The sequence below is a fragment of the Adiantum capillus-veneris genome, chromosome 1, assembly GCF_014529385.1.
Source record: "Adiantum capillus-veneris isolate H3 chromosome 1, ASM1452938v2, whole genome shotgun sequence".
NCBI classification, from domain to species: domain Eukaryota; kingdom Viridiplantae; phylum Streptophyta; class Polypodiopsida; order Polypodiales; family Pteridaceae; genus Adiantum; species Adiantum capillus-veneris.
Window position 1 is genome coordinate 137,302,078 of NC_140931.1, and position 22,094 is coordinate 137,324,171.

General features: G+C 42.3%; 1 pseudogene; it reads left to right on the top strand.

The window, feature by feature from the left end:
• Nucleotides 1-2,336: 2,336 nt before the first annotated feature.
• Nucleotides 2,337-16,675, top strand: LOC147465642 (uncharacterized; annotated as a pseudogene).
• The last annotated feature ends 5,419 nt before the right edge of the window (nt 16,676-22,094 follow it).

Sequence of the window (22,094 nt, forward strand, 5' to 3'; positions counted from 1 at the left end):
TAGTTATTCATTTAATGCTATGTATGGGCATAGTTGGCTTAGTTATCTATTAAGTGATAACTAAGCCTTAGCCTTAGTACTAAGAATAGTGTTTTGTAGGCCTCCAATTTTAGATCTGAGTCAAGTGAGCCTCATCAAAGTAGTAGCTCCAAAATTGAGAAGCAAAGCCATAAGGCATGTAAATTCCGAGACACAAGTGACAGAGGATTATAATTATGGCACCGATTACAAGGACGGGTAGCCCGCACACTCTCCAACAATGCCCAATGCACTCAATCTCTGGCAAATACCAACATGCTTCCTGCGGCTACATAACACCATACAACACGCTCACCAAATGGCCGCCAATGACCCTACCAAAATGCCATGCACTATGAAGCCCTGTGCATGCACTACAAACATTGCCACCATAAGGAAAGCTACCTTGAGCCCCACGCCCACCCCTACCGCTATCGCTCCTTTTGTTATCACTATCTGCATGGGCCAATTTAGTCTTCCAACCCGTCATGGTCGCCGGTCGGCTCCTTTCGCCACCAACGCGACCGCCATTAGCTCGTCTGCCTCCAGTGCAACCATCGAAAATTTTGCCCTTTTTTTCTACATGCTGACGTGTTGCAAAATCAAAGCTTTAAAAAAAACCAAATTCTCCTCCAACTGAGGTGTCTTCCACAAGAAGTTTTGGACAAATTCTCACAATAATTCCCACATTCTAACTTACCTCAACATCATGAGCTTCTGTGAGGGAGGCACCGGATACCTAGCTAGGTACGATTGGGGGCAAGGGACCGTCGGCCCGTCCGGTGGGGGGGCCGGGAGTCCCGTGCGCCCAATCGTACCTAGCTAGGTATGCGGTGCCTCCCTCACAGAAGCTCATGATGTTATGCATTGTATGAAAAACACTGAAAAAGACTCCGTTTTCTTACATGAGAAAATTTCCAAATCTTCTTGTGCCTCTTAGCAAGTGTGGCCGTCTACATGTGCAAATAATATTTTATTGTTGCTGATGTGTCACCCTCGCAACTGTGACAGGAGGGAAAAGCCCTTGGTCGGCTTGACCTAGAGAATGGCCCTCCCAAGGGCCATTCCCTACCCCATCTCCACCATGTTATATAGATGTAGTCTTCCTCTCCATCTCCAATATATTTAGATCAGATGTGTGTATCTCCATCTCCTCCATGAAAAATAGTTTGCTCAAAGTTGAGTCGCTCTCACGTTGTACAACGGCAATATTCGATAGTCAACTACACATCTAAAGCAATCATCCTGAGGATCTTTGGAGTCCTAATGTGCAAAAAGAAAGAGATGGAAAGACCTTAAGCTAGACTCTAGAGTGGTGAGCAATTGAGACTGTTAAATGTACAACACCTTGTGTGAGCCTCTATGCCAAGGCAGGGTTCAAATTTCTTTTTGAATACATGATTCAAATTTGAGCTTGGGACGTCCATTCTCACCTTGATGTGATGCACGTGATAGGCTACCCTAACATGATAGACTTCTGTGCAGGGCCTTCCCTTAATGGGAGAGACTCGGGACTATATGCGGTTTGAAGGTCATAAGCCATTTTGATGGCATCGAGGGTGCACAATTCGGGCGTGGGGAGCAAGGTGATCTCGATCAACCATGTGGTAGGGGGATTGGATCCGTGAGGGGTGGGGTTTCCCAGTGCTATACGTAAATGCAGGTGAGGTGGGGCACCGCAGAGTGCCGACATGGCAGGGCTCTAGGGAGTGACAAGGCATATCACAATGGAACAAGTGGGGAGTATTGAGGGGGGGATGCCATGTCATGGAAATTAAAAAATGCAGAATTGACGGCTACCTAGGTAATAACACCTCAGTACTAAGATTCTTCTACATGCATGCTCCAAAGGGGTTGCGCGGAAAGAATGCCATTGCTCCACAGACCAAGCTGCATCTTGAAGCGACCATGAGAGTCTCTGTGAGGGCTGACCTTTCAATGCTACTTGGCTAGGCATTCCTTACTTGCCTATTGCCACCTTGAGGGCATACACTTCTTGGCCATTACTTTTTGCTATTGCAAAACCCCATTTTGCATTGTAGCCATGAAAGGTATATGCCCTCACCAATAGTAGGACAAAGGATCTTCTTACCATGGCTTCATGAGATTTCTGCATTGGATAGTTAGGGGAGAGGTGACAAAACTTGGGCAAGGAACAGAAACAGGGTGATAATGGGAGCAATGGCGGGCCGACAGGTGGCGGCAGGGCGGGCAAAGGATCTTCTTGCCATGGCTTCATGAGCTTGCTGCATTGGAGAGTTGGGGGAGAGGTGACAAAGTCATTGTAAACCCGTGCAAGTAACAAAAACAAGATGACAATGGGAGAAATGGCTTGTCATTGGGATTTGAATGAACTCCCTGCCGCCGTTGAGAAACAACCACAATGGATAGATCCATCAATGGAGATGCTTGGGTTACAAGGTCTTGTCAATATGTATCAAATTTATAGCACCTTTTCTAAGGAGATGGATGGGGGAGACTCTAGTGATAGCCACAAAATGCAAGATTTGAATAAAATGGCTCAACAACCATGCATAGATGCCTTTGCATTTACATCTAATTGGTATTTTGCCTTTGATAGACAAGCATACATTTTGATGATTGCTTTCATACAAAAAAGGAAAGGACCGACCATAGATTCTCTCAAAGTAGTGAACAAACCGAGCCTCTTGGACTTGAGAAAATGTAATGTGCACATCTAACCCTATGTGCATGTGGACAAGTTGTAACTCCTACTTCTAGGGTTCAGGACAGCCTAGGAAGTGTTTTGGTACCCTTGTGAGCTAATACACAAGATGTGCATGTCGAGGCACTTTAGAGTAGATGCATACCCTCTAATTGCACAGTCCATTAGTACCAAGCATAAGCACTTCACCGCATGTTAAGCCAAATTACCGTGTGGGAATCACCTCTTATATCGAGTCACTCAATAATAAGTGACATGTACGCATTTTGCTACAAATCTTGGGGCTGAAAGGAGCTGATCGACCCAAAATATTGGAGCTATATTGGCGGCCCATTGGGGCACTAGAGAAAGCAAGAAGAATCAGAAAAAGAAGAAATTACCTCTACAGTACCTAAACCATTACTCGCAACACCTCACTTTGGCGTTTTATTCTCATCGCCAACACTTTAGCAAATCAGTGTTTTTAGACCACAAACACCAGTGGTTTTCAACGTTAGCATCACCATCAGCATTCAATCCTTGTGGATTAGTTATCACCGTTTTCATATTTCAGTCCTCATCTTCATTAGTCATCACCGATTTCAGATTTCAGCCATCAGCCTCATCAATCATTATCATTTTTATATTTCATCCCTCAACCTCATCAACATTTTTTAGTTTTCAGCATTTAGCCTCATAGTACCCCAAGATCCATCGCATCTACTGTCAACATCCCGCCATTAGTACCATTGTACTAGTATTTGTGCAATCTAAAGAAAATACCTCTCTAGCAATAGAAAGGGGGACCGTTGAAGGGGGGTTTGGGACCCCATCTGGTGTCGATCTTCTCTCTCTCTCTCTCTCTCTCACACACACACACACACACACACACACACACACACACACACACACACACACACACACACACACACAATGTTTAGTCTCTTGTTTTAGTCTATTGCACAACTCTCATAAAGTAATGGGGGATCTCTCCTTCCTTCAGTAAAAGGAACCTTGAGTACACACTAAGCACTCATCCTAAGCATACATCACAAATCACTTCCACTACACCTAACATTGGTATTAGAGCTCTTTGGGAGTGTTTGGTATCATCACTCAAGAAATGTCATAAAGAACCACATATCTTTTTGCTTGTTTGCAATCGCACATTACCCCAGACCACTTTGCGTTTTGGAAGAGTGATAGGTCACCCAAAAAACAAGGGATTGTCCAACCTCCCCTTGTTCCTCTTTTCCACTCATTGAGAACGGACCTTGCACATTGTTACATGTCAATCAACGTGAGGTGGGAAAAAGCAACCTTCGTGTGAGTGCAAGGCCGCCAGTGGGCACACCCGTAGGAAGGAGTTGAGCTTGGGTAAGAGAAAAGCCTTCTTACATGCAGATTGCAAGCAGTACCAAGTACCAATAACCCCCAATACCCCAAGTACCAAAGTACCCAAGTATCCCAAGAACCCAAGTACTCCAAGTACCCAAGTACTCAGTGCATGGTCATCACCAGAAGAGGAATATATACTTTGTGTGAAGGTGATGAGAGTGCAATTGGAGAAGAAGAAGTCCCTACACCAGGAGGACGGTTTCTAGATCCTCCTCCATTCCCATCTACGCGACAGTTTGCACCAAATCTTGTGGAGACTTTGGTCAAGTCTATGATGGAGATGATGCTACAACAAGAGGCTCAACACGCCGCCATGGATAGAGAATGTGAAGAATGGAGGGTAGATATGAAGGTCGAGTGTGAGCAAGCACACGAAGCTCAATGCATAGCAGTTGAAGAAAAGAGGGCAGCTATGGAGCTCGAGCATCAGCAAGCACGCAAAGCTCAACGCATAGCGGTCAAAGAAAAGCGAGCAACTATGGAACTAGAGTGAGAGGCACAGTGAGACCAACGCATGAAAGAGTTGGTCCTACAAGTACTCTCCCTGAAGAGCGAGCCACTCAAGGAGGTCAACGAGTCATCATATAACACATGTAGAGACGACAATTTCAACAATCTAATGATTGAGAAGTTGATGTTCAATAAGTATGATGGTAAGATGGATGCTTCTGTTATTCATTCTTGGTTACATCAGTTTAATGCTTACTTTGCGGCTAACATGAAAACTAGTAATAGTAATGTTTTGATTGCTGTCGTGTATGGGGGATGCCAGTAATTGGTATCAAGCCTGGCAAGAGGCACATTTGGCTTAGCATATTGATCATGCTGCGTATGGTGTACCCCTCTCTTTTAGTTGGGTCGACTTCCAAGACAAGCTCAAGGATCGTTCTATGCCACCATAGTACCTTGATTGGTTGAACGCGGATTGGAGAGGCCTGAAGAAAAATGGCACTCCCATTATGTATTTTTCTAACCGTATTTTGTAGATTGGTGTGTAACTGCGCAAGTCAGATGCGGATCATAAGGTGGCTTTCCTCTTTGGTTTGGACAAATACATCAAATACTTGAAAGTCTTATGACCCACTGACTACAACAACGCCGTCATAATCGCTCTTGAGCAAAAAAGAAAGCACAAAAACGGTAAGCCTAAGGAGAATAAGTCCTCTCAAATTACCCTACCAGGCCCTTCAAACCAATAGAATGGTAAGAACAATGGTAATTCTTCCTCTTCTCAATCTTCCTCTACACCTAAAGCACAAAACTCTAAGAGTGATCATAAAGGAAAGGCTAAAACTTAGGACACCCCTAAGTTAAGACCTGATGAAAAAGTTGCTAAAGGACTAATAGGAGGATGATCAAGTCTTGAAGAACAAACAGTGTATGGAAAAGAAGGAAGATGTTTTTAGTGTCACACTAAGGGTCACATGAAAAGAGATTGTCTTAAGGAAGCACCTAAGAAAGAACCCACATCTTCTATTAGTGCCTTGATTGAGCCACATAGGATGCCCCAAGTTTCTGGTGAGCATCCTTATGAGTCACTCGTTAAGTTTTATGTTCATGTGAAAGGTCATCATATCGTGGTCTTGTTTGATTGTGGCACTATGCATGATGTGATTAGTGATTCTCTTGTGAAGAAACTAGCAGGCCCTTCAAACCAATAGAATGGTAAGAACAATGGTAATTCTTCCTCTTCTCAATCTTCCTCTACACCTAAAGCACAAAACTCTAAGAGTGATCATAAAGGAAAGGCTAAAACTTAGGACACCCCTAAGTTAAGACCTGATGAAAAAGTTGCTAAAGGACTAATAGGAGGATGATCAAGTCTTGAAGAACAAACAGTGTATGGAAAAGAAGGAAGATGTTTTTAGTGTCACACTAAGGGTCACATGAAAAGAGATTGTCTTAAGGAAGCACCTAAGAAAGAACCCACATCTTCTATTAGTGCCTTGATTGAGCCACATAGGATGCCCCAAGTTTCTGGTGAGCATCCTTATGAGTCACTCGTTAAGTTTTATGTTCATGTGAAAGGTCATCATATCGTGGTCTTGTTTGATTGTGGCACTATGCATGATGTGATTAGTGATTCTCTTGTGAAGAAACTCGCTTAGAAGCTACTCTAGAAACTCCCATTGAGGTGTCTACATTCGCTCATGGCGTGAGCTCTTTTATCACGCAAGAATCTCCTCGTGTGTTAGCCTTTGTTCAATGAGTATCTTTTTGCTGCAAGTTTGTTGTTCCCCTCTCACGGGATGTGATATGATTCTCGGCATTAAGAGGTTTTGTGAGCACGATCCACAAATTAGTTGGAAAGAAAACACGCTCAGTCTCTCACTGGAAGGTGCCTCTCTGGTGTTCATTCATGGTCAGTAGGGCCTCCATTCTTTACCTCTAATCTCTCATGTGCAGGCTAAGCGTGAGCTATGACAAGGAGCTCAAGTGGCATTCATTTATGCCACTCCATTGACTCACGATCTCAAGACCCCCATAACGGTATTCAGGAAGTATGAGCATCATCTCTTCTTGCAGGATGATCTTCCACCCCGTCTCCCTCTGGAGAGTCCAAAGGATCATCGCATTGAACTCATGGAAGGAGCACAACCCGTTAGCAAGGCTTTCTTTTTCTTGAACAAGTCTCAAGAAAAAGATTTAGAATGGAAACTCATCGAGTTAGGCTAGGGGATTCATACCCCCTAGCATAAGTCCTTTTGTTGCTTCTATTTTGTTCATCCGCAAGAAAGATGGGTCTTCTCGTTTGTGTGTAGATTACAAGGTGCTCAACAAGATGACACTCGGAACAATTTTTTGATTCCTTGCATTGAGTATATCCTCAATACACTCAATGAAGCTAAGGTTTTGAGTTATGTCGATCTCAAGAGTGTATACCATCAGGTAAGGGTATTCAAGGGAGACATCTACAAAGCTGCCTTTTGCACCGAGCGAGTGCAGTGGGAGTATGTTTTTATACCTTTTGAATTAACAGGTGCATGGGTACTTTCAATCGTTTCATGGTAGGTTGTTTTGGTGAAACGACGCCATATGTGTGTTTATTTTTCTAGATGGCATTCTTATTTTTTATGCATCATGGGAACAACATGAACGAGATGTAGAGAAGGTTTTGCCCGTTTAGATGAGTGTCATTTGTATATTGTAGCTAAGAAGTTAAACTTTTTTCTAAATGAGGTTACTTATCTAGGTTATATCATTTTTGTAGACGGTGTCAAGTTGGATTCAACAAAGAAAAACAAGTTTGTAATTGGGATTTGTCCAAAACAGCATATGATGTGAGTTCATTTTTAGGTATGTGTGTCATACATATAGTTCGCATACATAAATTTTTTCACGCATTATCACACCAATTACTGATGTTTTAAAATGAGTAAAAGGAGTAAAGACTTGCCGTCAGCACATTGTTCTGCCTGAGCCTTAGCCGTTGAGGATTTTGAAGATCTCAAGGTTGCGGTGACTAAGGCACTGTGTCTCATCCTTGCCTGTTTGGATGACCCCTTTGAGGTTTGGACGCATACAAGCCATTGGAGTGACCGCCAGGCAAGGTGGTCTCAAATTTTTGAGCAATTTGGTGGTTTGATTGAATATATTTATGATAAAGCTAACCCTATTGCAGATGCGTTAAATTTGCAAAGGACAGATTTTGGTTCTTGAGTCGAGGTCCGCATTCTCCATTCACAGAGTATCTTTTGATAGCATGAAGAATCAATATACAAATTCTGAGTTTGGTAAGCAATGGTTGCAACTCTTGCTTTCCAAGGACCCAACAACTATCTCATTGGTGAGGGTCTTTTGTATTTTTTTTCACCGTCTATCTGTGTTACCTTCTCTTGGACAAGGCATTTTGCACGATGCACATGATGCACTCACGGGTGGGCAAAAAATGTGTTAAAGTATGTCACACAATGTTCCATTTTTCAAAAAGTAAAAGCCCCTAGGGGTAAGCTTCAAGGACTTTTGATGTCACTACCTATTCCCAAAGGCCCATTTTAGAACATTCCATGGATTTTGTGAGTAATCTTCCACCTAGTTTGCATTCAAGGAATACTCAATGTATAACAATCGTTGATCATTTCAACAAGTTATGCATGTTAATTCCTTGTAAGGCCATAATCACAACACAAGAGATAGCATGTTTGCTCATTAAGCAGTGGTATCGTCTTTGTGATCGATTTGCCAAAGTCAATTGTGTTATATAGGGATGTCAAGTTTACATCAAATTTTTGGCAAACACCCTTTGAAAATTTTGGCACTAAATTGAATTCTTCATTTGCATTTCACCCACAATCCGATGGTCAAACTGAGATCTACAACAAGTTAGCCTTTGATGTCTTAAAGTCATACGTGCATGATCAACAGTCTCTTTGGAAGTGGTACCTCCCATTAGTTTCAACAATTTTAAATGACCCTATTTCAGTGCCATTGGTAGAACTCCGTATGAGGCAACATTTGGCCGTCCGTTCTAGTTTTGTTGACTAGATCGATCAACCAATTGCCTGATGCTAATGTTGAGAGCCAGTCCCTGGACGAGATTATTGAGAGTGTGAAGCCTTAGCTAATCAAGGCTCAGGAATCTTATTCACGGTAGTTAATTAGCATCAACAGGATGTTACTATCAAGGAAGGGATTGATTCTACCTTAGAATCATGAAGCAGCATCTTAAGCACGTAGGAAAGATGTGTCCAAAGCTCTATTTTCAAATCTATGGTCCATTTCCATTCATTAAAAAGATAAATGACGTGTCTATGAAATTGCGGTTACCTAACTCATGGTCAGTGTGCAACATTTTCCATGTTCCTTGGATGAATTTTTTTTAGGGAGATCCCCCAAAGGACATTTTTGAAGAGGACAAACCCGAGATCATAGACAGAGCTAAAGCCACGTAGCTAGAGTAGATTTTGCTGCATCGTTTTTACCATGGCTCAAAGAAACAATCATGACAATAGAGAGACATCGTCATCACAAACGTGATTCTAAGCGTGCATACTACTTAAATTTGTGCACAATAAAAAGAGAATCAGTTTTACAAGACCAAACGTTGGTCATTTGAAAGAAACGTGTACATTTGCTTACTATAATGTAGCATTGTAAGCATTGACAAGGTTCATATTATCCTTAAGCTGTATACCTTGCATCCATCTAGCATCTTCAAAAGGATAATTTTTGAACTCAATAAGATATCGTCAGATAATCTTACCATGTTGTAGTACCTTGTATTAATGTCGAAGGATAGCTTCGGGTTGTAGCACCTCTTCTTGGTCTTTGATTTCGGGAGGGTCTTCAATAATTGGTTCACTTGGTGGATCTCCTTTGTAGGGCTTAAGTAGGCTCACATGAAAAGCATTGTGTATGAGCCAATGGTTGGGAAGCTTGAGTTAATAAGCCGTCTCATTGATTGGCTTTAAGATGTGAAAAGGACCATAGTATCTTTTTGCTAGTTTAGCGTAATACGTTTGATGGCCCGTAGGATTTTTGCCCGTTTTTTGCCTCAATCGAGCCTTGGGAAACTTAAGTAAGACCCAATCATTTTCTTTAAACATTAAGGCCCTTTTGTGCTTGTCAGCAACAACTTTTTGCCTTTGTTGAGAGCTGGATATAGCCTCCTTAATCTTTTGGAAAGATTCTTGTAGGTCACGGCTATAGTCATTGGCAGCAAAGATCTTCCCATGTACTTTAAGTAGCAAGGGACTTTTAGGTCTTCTCTCTATGATTTCAAAAGGTGCTTTTCTCGTAGAAGTATGGATGGCATTATTGTATATATACTCTACAAGAGGTAAGTACTTTTCCCATTGTGAGTGTTGATCTACTTTTGTAACGTAAGTCTTCAGTAGATCAAGTATTGTAAGATTGGCTATCTCACTTTGACCATCTGTTTGTGGGTGATAGGCCGAAGAGAAATTCAATCTTGTAACTAGATGTTCAAAGAGACCTTTCCAAAAATTACTGGCCATTCTAGGATCTCTAGATGACACGATGAATGTTAGCAATCCATGGTATTTGAAAATCTGAGATATGAAGAGAGTTGCCATTTGGTGTGCCTTAATAGTCTTTTTGACAAGAATATAGTGTGCTTGCTTGCTAAACTCGTTGACTATTGTTCATATTCCCGTATTCCCATGGATAGACTTGGATAATCCAAAGATAAAATCCATGGATATACTTTCCCATGGTGAATTTAGAATTGGCAATGGCTGGAGCAATCTAGGTTTCTTCCCTCTATCATACTTGGTCTTTTGGCATACAACACATTTTGAAACATACTCTTGTATGTCCAATTTCATGGTAGGGCAATAGAAGTACGTCTCTACTCTTTGAAGAGTAGGTTGAATGTCTCTATGCCCTGTATAGGGAGAAGCATGAGATTCATACATAACTTTCTGACGAAGGGAGTGGGTAACACATAGCCTATTGCCATGGAGAAGATAACCATCCTGCAAGGTGAATGGTTCCTCTTTTTTCCCCAAAGCAAGGGCTGACATTATGTCTTTAAAGTCACGGTCAGTAGCAAACTCATCTATCATAAAGATAGATCATTGTGAGTAGCTATAGACACCGCATTAACTTTTGATCATCGTGAAAGTGCATCAGCCACTTGATCGTGCTTACCAGCAATGTTAGCAATATGAAAATATAATTATGAAAGGAAAATTGCTCACCTCATTTGTTTGTTGGAAAGCTTGGTTTGCGTCATGAAGTACTTGAGACTTTGGTGGTATGTTCATAAAATAAAATAAATGGAGTCCCCAATAGATAGTGCTTCCATGTGTCTAGGGCATGTAGAGCAGCTAAAAGTTCTTTTTCGTATATGCCGGACTTGTTCATCGGCATTGAGCCTTCGGATATCATATGCTATGGCATGCCCTTCTTGAAGCAAGACTGCTCCAAGGCAATCACCATAAGCATCACATTAAGACTTCAAATGGATTTAAGAGATCTGGAAGCATAAGGATTGGTTGGGAGGTAAGCTTCTCTTTGAGCTTGTCAAAAGCATTTTTCTCCTTAGCAGTCCATGAGTACTTAACGTTCTTCTTTATTAAGTCATGTAATGGATTTAAGAGATCTGGAAGCATAAGGATTGGTTGGGAGGTAAGCTTCTCTTTGAGCTTGTCAAAAGCATTTTTCTCCTTATCAGTCCATGAGGACTTAACGTTCTTCTTTATTAAGTCATGTAATGGTCCTACTATTTGAGAGAATTTGCTATGAAGCGTCTATAGTATGCATACATACTAATAAAACTTCTTAGCTCATGTAGATTCCCTGGATTACGCCATGCTTTTATTACCTCCAACTTTGATGGATCCATACGGATACCATCTTGAGAGATAATATGACCTAAGTATTGAATCTCTTGAAGGAAAAATCGCTCTTTTTTTTAATTGATAAAAAGCTTGTTCTCCCTCAATGCTTCAAAAATCACTAGGAGATGTTGCTTGTGTTCCTCCAAGGACTTGGAGTAGATGATGATATCATCAAAGAACACTCAAGTGAATTTACAGGAGGATCTAAAGATTTTCTTCATTAAACGATTGAACTTGGATGTTGCATTAGTCAAGCCAAAAGGCATAACTAGATATTCATAAAGACCAAACGTTGTACAAAACACGTTCTTTAGAATATCTTCATTCACTAGCCTTATTTGATGATAGCCACTTTTAAGGTCTATCCTATTGAATTAGGTAGAGCCTTGTAGCTTATCAAACAGATTTTCTACCCAAGGTACGGAAAATTGTTTTTGATAGTGATATGTGGTATGTACTATTTTTCTTTTGCACGAAAAGGACTGGAGAACAAAAGAGAGAGGAGCTAGACCTCATTATCCCTTTGTCTACCAATTCTTGTACTTGCCTCATGATCTCCTCTTGTTAAGCCTGGGAAACTCAATAATGAGGCTTGTTAGGTGGTGAGCTTCCTTGTAGGAGCTCAATTTAATGGTCATCATCCCCTCGTTTTGGAAATAAGTCCATAGCGATATCATTGATGAACACATTTTGGAATCCATTTAGAAAATTAGACAAGTCTAACTCTTCTTGATTCTTACCATTTACATTTGATGAAACATTAGGACCTTTTAGGGACTCTTTGACATAAATCATGTATCAAAAGTAGGAGGATTTACAAGTGGTACAGTACGACGAGACTCACTAGCATCTATATATGCTCTTTTCCCTGTAGGTGAAGTAGATTCTCCTTTCAAGAAACTTCATAACGGTAGCCATGCGGTTGAACCACGGTGCCCCTAGGATAACATTCTCATGTTGGAGAGGAGAGATGAAAAATTCTTCTTTGTCAATGTAGCTTTGGACATGAAGCCTCAACTTACCAATCAAGGGAGTAACAGAGGCTTGTTGTCCCTTAAAAAGCTGTATCGGTAGTTACAGTATCTCCAATCTTGAAAGCTTGAATGCTAAACTTGGTGGCCAACTCCATTGATATGAAGTTGTGAGTAGAGCCTGGGTCAAACAAGATGAAGGTATCATGCTCCCTTACCTTTCCCCAAGCAAAGGAGAGAGGCGATCCTTTGCAATGAGCATCCTCTTTTGGAGCTTTGATAGTGGAAGCTCTAGGAGTCTCATTGCGGGCATTTCTCTTGGGGCAAGAAGGATAGCCATGTCCTTGCTCCCCACACTTAAAACATTTATGGTCCTTGCAAAAAGCTTCAAGCTCTTCAAAAGAGAGTTTATTTTTACCTTTGCAAACTCCCTTCTCCTTGGACCGATTGTTGTTGTTGTTGTTATTGGAATTGCCTTGGAAAGAATTTTGGGCATTGGTTTCCCCCTTTGCATCACTTTTGTCTTTGCTTTCCATGGGGTTGACATTCCTTCTAGCCCCTTGTTGAAAATTGATGCGCGAAGCAATCATAGTGTGGTGGATTACTTTGGTGATTGAACCAAGCCGTTGGAAGTTGATGTACTTGACCATCTCTTCAGGTAATCCCACACAGAATGGTTGCTTTTGCTCGGAAAGTCTATCATTTGAAAGATAGTAGCCTTGAGATGTAAATCTCAAAATTTTTTCCACATATTTGTGGATAGACTCATGGGAAAAAAGCTTCAAACTCTGTCATTCGGTAAGCACTTTGTCCTTTGCATCGCTTACAAGGAATTGCTTGATGATGGAAACTCGTAGAGTTTTCCATGTCTTTGGAGCTTCGTGTTGCCACGAAGGCTAGCCCACCATTGACGAGCAGATTTATGGAAGTTCATAGCTACATGGCGTAGCTTGGAGGACTCTGTGAAGGCCTCGTCTCCAAAGGCCGCATCAAATTGTTGGATGAAGGCCAATACTTTGTCGATAGCACCAAAGGTGCCATCATAGGTGAGAAAAGGGATACTCTTTTCTCCCCCTTTGAACTTCTTGAGCTTTTGGGACCTTTGCCATCCATGGTAAGATTTTTGATGTCCTCCCCTCTTGTAATCTCTAGGAGAATAGCTATTGCTTTCATCGAAAGAGGAGGAAGGTGAAGAAGAAGGAGAAGAGGGTGACCTCTTTCTTACCCTTTTCTTCCTTTGTATCCTCTCTTCCCTTTTGGGGTGACGAGGAGAAGGACTGTGAGTTGATCGTTTCATCTTGGGAGGAGTTCGTGATCATCTAGACCGCCGTCTTCATGGAGCCACATCTTTAGAGGAACTTAGGGATTCGCTTCTTTCTCGTTCTTTGGATTCCTCCTCTCTTATGGAAGAGAGTCTTCTTTTTGGGGTCTCATTAAGAGGCCTCTCTCTCCTCTTGGAGAGGAAGGGAAATCCTATAAGCAAAAAGTTGTTGAGTAACTTTGGCTTGCAAAGCAGGGTTGCCCATAGCTTGCTGCAACCTAGTAACAAGGTAATTAACAGACATGGAGACATCATCATTAGCACCTTCACGTGCAAAATCAAGGTTATCAATGTTCATTCTACTCTCTTGGTTATTGCCAACCATTCTAATTATACATACATATATAATTACTTTGTGCTCTGGTACCCTCAAAAACCTTAGTCCCTACTCTTCTTTACCTTTGAAAATAAGTTCTCAAGCAGCCACACCCGTGGTTTAGACACTGTTGATTGAAAAGACTAGTGGAGAGGGACTAAAATTGCTCATTGATTATGGTTCCTATTGAGCTTGCTCGTAGCTCAATAATGGTTAAGCCAAAGGCAAGCTCCGAGAGGCTCCATTATCAAGACTATAGTTCCCAGTGGTGTGCCTCGAACTAAGTCCTTCTCAACCAAGATAATAGATCCTTGTCCCAATTACCCTATTGCAATAAATAGGCCCCAACCTTTCATGGACAACTTAAGGACCTCTCTTGTTTAGCAAGAAAAAAGAAACCAATAGCTCTGATACCAATGTAATGGAAATGGCCTATGAACTTTAAGAATAGTGGAATTAGGAGAATAATGAGAATTAGAGTGGGAATTTTTATGCTTGTGTTATGCCTCAAACACCTTCAAAGGTGGAGAGAGCTAGCGGGGGATGAGGGTAGGGAAGTGGAAGAAGAAACATTCATAGGAGAAAGAAAAAGTTCCTCACTTATCATCACTCTTTTTGCTTAGCATACATAATAGCATAGTATTGAAGATGGAGAAGATGGAAAGCTTAAGCATTGGAGCATGGCTCTTGGTTGAATTCGCATTCCATAGCCAAGAGTGTTGGTGTAGGCTCTCAACTTCTCTACAAGCTTGGAGAAGAAAATGGAGCTCTTGCACTTTGCAACTCACACAATGAGAGAGAGAGTCAGAGAGTATACCCCCCAAGATAGCCACCTCCTTGCTTTGGTCAACCCCTCTTCTAGCACTAGCTTGCACTTGATTAGACCTCCTCAAGCTTGGCTAATGACATGCTTAGTGCATATCAAGCAACAAGGGTAGTTTTGGGACAAGTGTCCCCTTTTCCCCTTGAGAGAGAGGACTTGATAAATGCATAAACAATTAATTAAATTAACTAAATTATCATTGGACCCTAAGGAGGCCAACCAATAGGCTTTAGGCACTCTATGAGGGCAACATGAAGAGCATCTTGACAAGTGTCCTATTTAATTTCTTTGTACCAAGCTTGCCTTGTGTGAGGGTGTGTGTGTTCTCTCTCTAGCTCCTACAAAGAGGGCTCGCCCCCTTATGAGTAGGGATGTGCTTTGACTTTTGAACACCTTAACTCCTCAAGCACCTTAGTCATGGAGCACCTTAGTCATTAAGCACCTCACGCACCTTAGTCAGCAAGCACGACAAGCACCTCAAGCTTGGGCTGGGTTCCCACCTCAAGCACAACCCTAGCTTGTCTAAGATGAAAGGAATTTTAACACTAACCTTTGGAGGCCTTTAATGAAGCTAACCCTAAGGTCTTTAAGCTCCATTAGCTAGTCTTGCTCTTTGACATACCATCTCTCATTTGGACCCCTTTTACCATTGGCCCCATGTTGAGATAGATCCGTAGGCACATGTCTATATTCTAACCCTTGTTTCCATTTATTCTCCCACATTAAGTGATCAGTTTGATATGAGAAAATCATTTGGGTTAGTTAGATATAAGATTTTATGACAGAGCATATAACCCAAGACCACTTGGGCGTGTCGCTCCCTAATCTGTTTTTTTGAAGAGTGATAGGTTACCCAAAAAAGAAGGGCTTGTACAACCTCCCCTTGTTACTCTTTTTCACTCATTGATATTGGACCTTGCATGTTGTGGCATGCCAACCGATGTGAGGTGGGAAAAAGCAACTTTGGTGTGAGCACAAGGCTGCCAAGGGGTGCAATCGCAGGAAGGAGTTGAGCTTGGGTAAGAGGAAAGCCTTCTTAAATTCTGCTTGTAAGCAGTACCAAGTACCAAGAACCCCCAATACCCCAAGTACCCAAGTATCCAAGTACCCAAGCACTCCAAGAACCTAAGCACCCCAAGTACCCAATTACTCAGTGCATGAGTACAATAAGGGTCACTTGAAAAGAGATTGTCCTAAGTAAGCACCTAAGCAAGCACCCACATATTCTGTTAGCGCCGTGATTGAGCCACATAGTATGTGGCAAGTTTGTGATAAGCATCCTAATGAGTCACTCGTTAAGTGTTATGGTGATGTGAATGGTCAGCGTATTGTGGTCTTGCTTGATTCTAGAAGTATGCATGATGTGATTAGTGATTCTCTTGTGAAGAGGGCTTGCTTAGAAGCTACTCCAACCACTTTTATCGAGGTGTCTAGATTTGTTCTTGGCATGAGCTCTTTAAGCATGTATGGATGTCCTAGTGTTAGTCTCTATTTAGCAAGTATCTTTTTGCTGCAAGTTTGCAGTTTCCCCTCTCATGAGATATGATATGATTCTCGGCATTAAGTGGTTTTTTGAGCACGATGCACAAATTGGTTGGAAAGAAAACAGGCTCACTCTCTCACTCGAGCACTCATCTTGAGCATACACCATAAATCACTTCCACTACACCTAATAGAAAATGGGGAAGAATCCAAGCATCATTGCACATGGTCACCGACGAAGATGGTGTTGTGTATCTTGTCAATAGACTGAAAAGAGGATTCCATGCATAGAAGATTGGGAAAGGATTGTGTTTTCATGCTACACAAATGGGCATCTTGATTGAACCACGACAAAAACCACAATCACATCTACATGATGAAGTCGCAGAGCGGAGCGTGGATCGACTCACACACACACACACACACACACACACACACACACACACACACACACACACACACACACACACACACACACACACACACAGATACACAGAGAGCTTACACAGTACGCAGAGAATCGTTTGAAGGGTTATCTCCCAAAACCTTATTATCCACAAAAGTATAAGTGAGTATATACAAAGAGTTAGAGGTAAGTGATTTAGGCGGGCGGGCGGCCATATCCGTATAAGAGGCCACTTGGGCTTTAATCCCAACAACCTCCCACTTAAAGTCCAATGTGGCACTTTAAGTAAATGTAAATCTATGAACATAAATGTACAAAGATTTACATGGCTGCCATCTATCCAATGCCCAATGACTCACGAAAATGCACAAAGCCCTCTCTTGGAAGTCCCTTTGTGAGTAGATCAACAGGATTGTCCTTGGTGTGGATCTTCAGCAATTGTATCTGCTTGTCTTCAAGTACTTCCCTAATGAAGTGATATTTCACATCAATATGCTTAGTCTTCGAATGGAACACTGGATTCTTTGCCAATTGTATAGCATTTTGACTATCACAATATAGCTCTGGCATATCTGCTTTGATTCCCAAGTCTGCTACCAATCTACCAAGCCAAATGGCTTCTTTGCATGCCTCATTTGCTACAACATACTCAGCTTCTGTAGTAGAATGCGTAATACAATCTTGTAATCGAGATCGCCATGATATGGCACCTCTAGCCAATGTAAAGACATAGCCTGATGTAGATCTCCTCTCATCCGAGTCTCCTACATAATCTGAGTCAGTGTAACCTCTGACACTCAAATCCTGACTACCATAGCATATGCGCATACTCTTTGTATGTTTTAAGTATCTCATGATACCTTTCACTGCCTCCCAATGTTTCTTGCCGGGATTTGACATATATCTGCTAACCACTCCCACTGCAAATGCAATATCCGGACGTGTAGCAATCATTGCATACATCAAACTACCCACTGCAGACGCATATGGAATCTTATCCATTTCAGCCTTTTCTTCCTCAGACACAAGACAATCTTGTTTGCTAAGTTTCACATATGGTGGCAATGGAACACTCAATGCCTTTCCCTTCTCCATATTGAAACGTTGCAAAACCTTGTCAATATACTCTGTTTGAGATAATCAAACCAACTTCTTTGATCTGTCTCTCTCAATGCGCATACCAAGTATATGACTTGCATCACCCATGTCTTTCATGTCAAACGATTTTGCCATCTTTGAATTCAAAGCTGAAATTTCTTCCAAGTGTTTGCCAACAATCAACATGTCATCCACATACAAAATAAGGATCAGACAACTGCCATCCTTAGCCTTCTTTGTATATAGACAGTGATCGAACTCACTACGTTTGTAGCCTTGAGAAAGCATAAACTGGTGGAACTTATGGTACCATGCCCTCGGTGATTGTTTTAAGCCATAAAGACTCTTTAACAACTGGCATACCAAATCTTCCTTGCCTTTCTCAACAAACCCTTCTGGCTGCTGCTGCATGTAAATTTTCACATCTAAATCACCATGCAAGAACGCTGTCTTGACATCCATTTGGTGCAACACCAAATCCAATATAGCAACCAATGCAAGAAAGCATCTCAATGTAGTCATCTTGACCACTGGAGAGAAGACTTCATCAAAGTCAATGCCTTGTTCTTGCTTAAAGCCCTTGGCAACAAGCCTTGCTTTGTACTTTGGCTGACTATCATGAGTGGTGATCTTATACATGTAAACCCATTTACAAGGTAGAGCCTTTTTGCCCTTTTGGTAACTTAACTAGCTTCCATGTCTGGTTTTTATGCAGAGCTGTCATCTCTGACTGCATGGACAACTGCCATTTTTTTGAGTCAACCACTTGTAATGCTTCCTTGTAACAAGATGGTTCTCCGCAATCTGTGAGCATGACATAATTTAGAGATGGCACATAACGATCAGGTGGTTTGGAGACACGCTCAGAACGTCTCACCACAACTGATTCTGCCTCTCTAGCCACTATAGGCTGTTCCTGAGCCTGACCATGCTGTCTTGATGTGCTAGCACTAGGTCCATCTTCCCTGAAGACAACTCTTCTAATCTCCTCTGTCTTCTCTGGCTTAGCGTGAAACTTGGCTTCATTGAAATGCACATCATTGCTACGAATAAGATTTCTGGACTCAGGATCCCAAAGCCGGTAACCCATCTCGCCCGATTCTCCGTAGCCAAGAAATATACACTTCTTGCTCTTTGGTTCTAACTTATTCCTGAACTCCTTAGGAATATGGCTGTAAGCTTCACAATCGAAGACTCTAAGATGCTTATACGAAGGTGCCTTGCCTGTCCATAGCATCTCGGCCACTGCACTCTTATCCAGAACCCTACTAGGAGACCTGTTGATCAAATGGACTGATGTAGCCACTGCTTCCGCCCAAAATCCATCAGGCAACTCAGCATTTGACAACATGCTTCTGACCTTCTCTTGTATGGTCCTATTCATACGTTCTGCAACCCCATTCTGTGAAGGATTATATGGTGCAGTAAGTTCCCGCTTAATCCCTTTTGCTTCACAAAAGTCTTGAAAAGCTTTGGAAACGTACTCTCCACCATCGTCAGTTCTCAAGCACTTCAGCTTCTGACCACTTTGATTCTCCACAAGGTGCAAGAATGTCTTAAAGACCTTGAGCACCTCATCCTTGTGCTTCAAGAAGTAAACCCAAACTTTGCGAGAATAGTCATCTATGAATGTACAAAAGTACGTTGCTCCCCCTAGTGACAAACTAGGCATTGGTCCGCATAGATGACTGTGCACAAGAGCTAGCCATTCGTCCCTACGATCCCTCTTTGATCTGTGCGGTTCCTGTGTTTGCTTACCATAAACACAATGCTCACAAAACTCGAAATCTTGAAATGAAAAACCAGGCAAATAACCATAATGAGAAAGTATTTCCATTCCTCTTTTTGACATATGTCCCAGCCTACGATGCCACAGTGACACACTTGGCTGCTCAATCACATTAATTACATGGTTTTTAACCTCTCAAACATATAAAGTGTACAGAGTTCCTGACTTGCTGCCATGTGCTACAGTCATCGAACCTTTGGAGATCTTCCAAGTGCTGTTCCCAAAAACTGTCACATAACCCGCATCATCGAACTTTCCTGTACTGATCAAGCTCTTTCGGATTGCTGGAACATGTCTGACATTCTTGAGCCATAAAGAAGAGCCATTCTGAAACTTCAACTGCACATCTCCCACTCCAAGTATGTCACAAACTTGCTCATTGCCAAGTCTGACATAATCTTTAGTAGCCACATATGATGTAAACCACTCTTTGTGCGGAGAAACATGTAAGGATGCCCCTGAGTCGATAATCCACTCACTCATAGCATGTCCATCCTCTACAGTCAAGAAAACAGAATCAAGATTGCTTGTGAGGAAGATGTCACCAGCTGCTATACAAGAATCACTGTCTGGACCAGATCCTGTGACATTCACCTCTTCAATCTTCATTGAACTCTTCTTTTCATCTTGCTCAGAACTCTTTGTTTTGCCTTTTTCTTGTTTCCACTTTGTACAGTCTCTCTTCATGTGACCCTTCTTGCCACAATGGTAGCATTCTATGTCATCCTTTGACTTCGAGTCACGAGAATTACTTCGGTTTTGTGCCTTCTTACCCTTCTTCTCTTTAAACTGTTGTCTCCCTCGAACGACCAAAGCACTATTGCCTTTGCCGTTGTCAATGTTCTTCCTATTCACTTCCTCTGTGAGCAAGATGCCTTCTACATTGGCACTTGTAAGACCTTCTGGCGTGACAGAATTACTTAACGTTGTCAGGAGTTTTTTGGAGCAAGGGATTGCGCATATGTACATACACATGCATGGTGCATCAAATAAATAATTGCCCATTTTCCTTAGCCAGGTGGTTACGTGGGGCCCACATGTGTACAGATAGGACAGCATGCACATAGTGCAGCGATTTTCACTATTATCAGTACTAGTGTGTTTTTTCTACAATAAAGTGAAGTTGGTAGCGCGGAAAACTTCTCGAGGAAGCTATCCGCGGGCCGACGACGTGAGGTCAGCAGGTGCGTCAGATGGCATCTAGTGGCGTCAGGAGGGCGAACGAGGTCAATATTTGCACGCGGATGAGGACCGACACAACGTGGGTGTTTTCTGGTGAGAGTTATGCAGAAAGGTCATCATTAGGACCACTTTTTGGGGCCACTTCACGTGGTGGCGAGATGCATTATTGGAAAAAAGCTGAGTACCAGGTGTGCGAATGATGCAAAAAGGTGACAACTATGCACTGCGAGGTCAGTTTTTGGCCTGTTCGGGGTCCGTTTGAGGTCATCTAAAAGGCCAAGGGTGCCCAACTAATAAATCTAAGTGTGGGAACTGAAAAAACTGAGGGAAGACCAGAAAAAACGTGGAGAAGAGAGGAGGAACAGCCGCAGCTGTGTTTTTGCTCATTTTGGAGCCTGTTTTGGCCGTAAACTGCTCATCCGAGGTCGGATTTGAGCATTTTGACATTGTAGACTGGGGTTTTGGGCCGTTCCGGACGCGATGGCGCTGTCCATTTTGCCAAATTCCTCACTCTTTTTCTGCTGTTTTTCTGTGTAATCTTCTCCGGTGAGTGAAGCTTCTTCTCCAATTTGTGATTGTATCTGGTATCTTTTACCCATATTGTGTGAGCTGTTTGTCCCATTGGTGTTGGCCCAATATCATTTGTATCTAAACATCAGAAATTATCCTCTTTTGAGCTGAGTTTTTTGGGTGTGTGTGTGTGTGTGTGTCTCTGTGTGGAGTGGGCAAGTGGATAGTCTCTCTCCTCACACTCCAGAGGTGTGTTCCCTGTCTCGGCCAGGTGTGTTGTCTAAGCCGAGTGGTGCCCCATAGTGTGTGTGTGTATCTTCCCAAGAGTGTGTGTCGGGTCGTTAATGAGGCGCTGTGTGTGTTTTCATCCCGCTCACATTCTTTTGATGCCCCCACTGAGGATCTTCTTTGAGTACCTTCTGCTTCGAGCTTCAAGCTTCGAGCTTCGGGATTACAGGTTGCAGGTTGCAGATTACAGGTTACAGGTTACAGGTGACAGGGACAGGTACAGGTACAGGTGATTCACACAGGTACAGGTAGCTGGAGTACAGTGATATACTAGGAGTGATGTCACTTGCAGTTGTTGTGGGAATGCATCACTTGGCGCCTATTTGAGCGCATTGTCTGCTGGATTGTACGTTACTTGTGGAAACTGCCATTGTACGCCTTTGTGGAGCCATATATGGTTTTATTTGGCAGTCCCAGCCATTTCTGAGACTTGGTCTGGAAGATAGTCATTTCTGAGACTTGACTATATGCGATTTGCATTAGCCTTCGTGTGAGGGTCGATAGCCTGAGGTTTTTATTGAGC